Raw genomic sequence first — 5480 nt, 5'->3', positions numbered from 1 at the left:
CAGATATTGCCACCATTCAGGCCATTATGTCTTGTTTTGGGAGTTGACCGTCAACCTGTCTTCCCCAGTTCCTTCTTCAGTCTTTGAAGACTGTTGCCTCACCATTGAAGAATCTTTCAACAGATCCTACCGACAGGGCCGTGTGTTTGACAAATCTATCGGGCATCTGGAAATCCGGACAGTGGAAACAGGTACTTTTGACAAACTCATGGACTATTGTTGCAAACAGCCCCGTCCAACCTAGTGGCCTATACTAGGCCGCTCCTCAGCCTGCTTGGGGAAGCTTGATCTATTTTCGACAAATCACGCGCGGCCCCTGGTCCCACCCCAAAAATTGTGGGCTAATAGCACACCGATTTGGCCCGAAGATGGTCCATTTGCATCGTTTCGCCTGTTTGACCACCCAAACCGCCTCGCCCACCTCAATTGGCCACACTAGTCCGCTCCCCAACCTACCTGGGGTAGCCCGGTTAATTTTTGGCCAAAATCACACAGGGTACCCGGACCCACCTTGAAAATCGTGGGCCATAGCGCATTGATTTGGCCCAAAAATGGCCCGTTCATGCTGTTTCGCCCGTTTGACCACCAAACTGCCCTTCCCCACCCCAATGGCCAACTCTAGGCCGCTCCCCAACCTTCCTGGGGCCGCCCGGTCAATTATTGGCCAAATCACGCCCGACTCCCGATCCCACCTCAAAAACAGTGGGCTATTGCACACCGATTTGGTCCAAAAATGGCCCTTCGCGTCGTTCTGCCCATTTGACCACCTAAACCGCCCGACTAACCCCAATGGCCCATATTAGGCCGCTCTTCAGTCTTGCTGGGGCAGTCCGATCAATTTTCAGTCAAAATCACGCCCGGCCCCCTGGGTCCACCCCAAAAATTGTGGGTTATAGCACACCGATTTGGCCCAAAAAGGCCCATTCACGTCGTTTTGCTCGTTTGACCATTCAAAACCCCCGCCCACCCCAATAGCCCACACTAGGCAACTCCTCAGCCTGCCTGAGGAAACTAAATTGATTTTTCGCCAAAATAATGCTCGGCCCCTAGGCCTAACCCCAAAACCGTGGGCTATAGCACACCAATTTAGCTCGAAAATAGCCCGTTCATAGTGTTTCGGCCTTTTGACCACCCAAACCGCCCCTCCCACCCCAAAGGCCCACATTAAGCCACTATCCAGCCTGTCTGGGGCAACTCGATCAATTTTCAAATAAAATCACGTTAGGCCCTCTGGCCCACCCCAAAAACCATGGTCTAGAGCACACCGATTTAGCCTGAAAATGTCTCGTTCACGCTGTTTCGCCCCTTTGACCACTCAAACTGCCCCGCCAACCCTAACGGCCCACATTAGGTCGCTCCTCAGCTTGCGTGGGGTAGCCCGATAAATTTTCAACAATAATCATGCTTGGCCCTCAGGTCCACCCCAAAAATCATGGGCTATAGCATACAGATTGGGTTTAAAAATGGCCCGTTCGCGCCATTTCGCCCTTTTGACCACCCAAAATGCCCCGCCTACCTGAATGGCCCACACTAGGCCACTCTGTCCGAAATTATGCCTGACCCCCGAGCCCACCCTAACAATCGTGGGCTATAGCACACCGATTTGGGCCAAAAATGGCCCGTTTGCATCATTACGCCCATTTGGCCACCCAAACCGCCTCATCTACCCTAATGGCCTATACTAAGCCGCTCCCCAGCCTACCTGGGGCAGCCGATTGATTTTCGACAAAAATCACGCCCGAACCTCGGGTCCACCTAAAAAACTGTAGGCTATAGCACACCGATTTGGATAAAAAATGGTTCGTTTGCCCCGTTTGACAACCCAAATAGCCCCACCAACCCCAATGACCCACACTAGGTAGCCTGGTTGATTTTTAGGAAAAATCATGCCCGGTCCCCAAGCCCCCCCCCCCCCCTCCCTCTCTAAAAAAATAGTGGGCTATAGCACATCGATTTGACCCGAAAATGTCTCGTTAGCACCGTTTCGCCCGTTTGATCACCCAAACTGCCTCGCCCACCCCAATGGCCTACACTAGGCCGTTCCCTAGCCTACCTGGGGTAGCTCGATTAATTTTTGGTAAAAATAACCTAGGGGCCCTGGACCTACCTTGAAAATTATGAACTATAGCACACCGATTTGGTCCCAAAATGGCCCGTTTGCACCGTTTTGCCCATTTGACCTTCCAAACAGCCCCTCCCACCCTAATGACCCATACTAGCCCGCTCCCCTTTCTTCCTGGGGTAGCCCGATCAATTTTTAGCAAAAATTGATCGGGCTCACCCCAAAAATCGTGGGCTATAGCACACCGATTTGGCCCAAAAATGACTCGTTCGCGTTGTTTCACCCATTTGACCACCCAAACCACCTCACCTACCGTAATGGTCCATACTAGGATGCTCTATAATCTGCCTGGACAGCCCGATCAATTTTCAGCCAAAATCACGCTAGACCCCCGGGCACACCGTAAAAATTATGGGCTATAGCATACTGATTTGGCTAAAAAATAGTTCGTTGGCGTCGTCTTTCCTGTTTATCCAACCAAACCGCCCCGCCAATCCCAATGGCCAAATGGCCCAAACTAGGTTGCTCTCCAGCCTCCCTGCCAAGACCCCAGGTCCACCTCGAAAATCATGGGCTATAGCACATTGATTTGGCCCAAAATGGTCCGTTCACACAGTTTTTTTCGTTTGACCACCCAAACCGCCGTGCCACACTAATGGCCCATACTAGGTTGCTCCCCAACCTGCCTGGGGTAGTCTGGTCAATTTTTGGCCAAAATCATGTCGGCCCCTGAGCCCACCCCAAAAATCAAAGGTTATAACACACCGATTTGGCCCAAAAATAGCCCGCTTGCACCGTTGTGCCCGTTTGACTACCCAAACTGCCCTGCACACCCATATGGCCCACAATAGGCCGCTCCCCAGCCTGTCTAGGGAAGACCAACCAATTTTTGGCCAAAATCATGCCCGACCCATGATCGCACCCCAAAAATCGTGGGCTATAGCATACTGATTTGGCCCAAAAATGGCCTATTCGCGCTGTTTCACTGGTTTGACCACCCAAACCGCCCCGCCCATCCTAATGGCCCACACTAGGCCACTCCCCAACCTTCCTGGGGCAGCCAGGTCAATTTTTGGCTAAAATCATGCTTGGCCCTTGGGCCCACCCCAAAAAACGTGGGCTATAGCACATCGATTCGGCCCAAAAATAGTCGATTCACACTGTTTCTCCTGTTTGACATTCCAAGCTTCCCCGCCCACCCAATGGCCCATACTATGCTACTTCCTAACATTTTGATCTTGGGTGTATTTATATGCCTAAGCACCATAACTTACCCATATTTTAGCTAAGTTTTGAGAACAAAAGTGCGTAGTTTCTTATGTTTTACTCTACTTTTATGTAATTGAGCTAACCAATGTGATTAGCATGATTTCAGGTGTTGATGAGGTAGATAAAGACATCATGGGACTGTGAGTTGCGGACGATAAATCACACAAGAGGAAAAGTTGCTTGTTGGATCAAATGTGACGTCTAGAAACTATGCTCAAGACTAATTTGTCAGTTATAATTAGCTTGGGGACTTAGAAGGAAATTATGAGAGGAGATTATTCAAAGACTTGATGCTGAATTTTTATTATTATTTATTATTCTGTATAAGTTTTTGAGCTAGAGAGGGGCGGCTATAGCTTGGAGAGAGAAAGCGTTTTCCTCTGGTTTTCACTATTTGCACACCAAGATCATCTTCTAGTTTTCTGTGGTATGATGGATAAACTTATGATGATTCACGTTTTGTCCATGAGTAGCTAAGCTTATTGGTTAGGGTTATGAAAATCTTGTAGCATATTATTTGTTTCTATGGGTCTTGAATTCATTATGCATTGATTTACTTATATCATACTTTCTTCATTATGCTTGAATTCTCGTGGTTGCAAACATAGGGAATGTGCCATTGAAACATAACTTGTTCGACAGAAAGGTAAATGTTTGGAAAAGAAAGTATTAACAAGATAATAGAGTTTTCAACCTCTATTTCACACGTTAATGCCTTAACAGGATTAACAACTTGGAGATTTCGTATAAATTGAGTAAACACTTTTGAGTCGAGAGAACTAAAGTGAATTAATCCTTGATGGTTGAGAAACACTTGGATTAAGAATTAGAATACGCTTCTCTATAAGTGCATGCATGTATGAATTCTTGACACCCATAGTTAGAATATATTAAAAACTACAAGGTGGACATAACCCTAGCTTGTTCTTCTCTAAATTCAATTATTATTACACGTATTGCTTCACTGTTACACTGAAACTATTATTTCATACTTACATCAAAACCTCCTTTATTCTGGAATTTTTGATCAACAGTCTAATAACAAACACAAGACTTAGTGAACGCAATATTCCCTGTGGGATTCGACACCCAACCCAGTTGGATTCCATATTTGACAGCGACCGCTTACACTCTTGTAAAAGAGTTGTAATTTGGGCGTATCACCTTACTAAGGTAGACCGATCAATTTTCGGCTAAAATTACACCTAGACTCAGGGCCGATCCCAAAAACTGTGGGCTATAGCACACCAATTTAGTCCAAAAATATCTCGTTCGTGCCGTTTTGACCATTTGACTACCCAAACTACCCCACCCTCCCTAATGGCCCATACTAAGCCGCTCCCAACCCCTTTCTAGGGCAACCCGATCAATTTTTAGCCAAAATCACACCCGGATCCCGGGCCCAACCTGAAAATCCTGGGATATAGCACACCCATTTGGCCTGAAAATAGCCTGCTCGCATCGTTTTGCTCGTTTGATCGCCTAAACCGCCCCGCCCACCCCAATGGCCCACACTAAGCTGCTCTACAGCCTGCCTGGGACAACTCGATCTATTTTCATCCACAATCACACTCGGACCCCAGACCCACCCTAAAAATCGTGGGCTACAGCACACCGATTTGGCCCAAAAATGGTCAATTCGCCGCCGTTTCGCCTGTTTGACCACCCAAACTGCCCCTCCCAACCCAATGGCCCACACTAGGCCGCTCCCCTGCCTGCCTAGGACAACCCGATCAATTTTTGGCAAAAATCACGTCCGGTCCTAAGGCCTACCCTGAAAATCCTGGCTATAGCACGCCGATTTGGCCCGAAAATGGCCCATTCGCGCCGTTTCGTCTGTTTGACCACCCAAACCGCCCTTCCCACCCTAAAGGCCCACATTACGACACTCCCCAACCTGCCTGGGGCATCCCGATCGATTTTCAGCCAAAATCACGCCCGACACCCATACCCACCCTAAAAGTCGAGAGCTATAGCACACTGATTTTGCCTAAAAATAGCTCATTCGCACCGCTTGACCACCCAAATCGCCCCTCCCACCCCAATATCCCACACTAAGCCGCTCCACAGCCTGCCTGGGGTAGCCCGATTAATTTTCAAATAAAATCACGCTCGAACGCTGGGCCCACCCAAAAAACTACGGGCTATA

General features: G+C 48.3%; 1 long non-coding RNA gene across 1 annotated transcript; it reads left to right on the top strand.

Moving 5' to 3' along the window:
• Window positions 1-6: 6 nt before the first annotated feature.
• Window positions 7-3889, top strand: LOC124894193. The gene is made up of 2 exons (XR_007051052.1): window positions 7-191; window positions 3438-3889. It is a non-coding gene; the product is annotated as an uncharacterized LOC124894193 (long non-coding RNA).
• The last annotated feature ends 1591 nt before the right edge of the window (window positions 3890-5480 follow it).

This window comes from Capsicum annuum, unplaced genomic scaffold, assembly GCF_002878395.1.
Source record: "Capsicum annuum cultivar UCD-10X-F1 unplaced genomic scaffold, UCD10Xv1.1 ctg71230, whole genome shotgun sequence".
NCBI lineage: Eukaryota > Viridiplantae > Streptophyta > Magnoliopsida > Solanales > Solanaceae > Capsicum > Capsicum annuum.
This window is presented reverse-complemented; position numbering and strand designations above follow the sequence as displayed.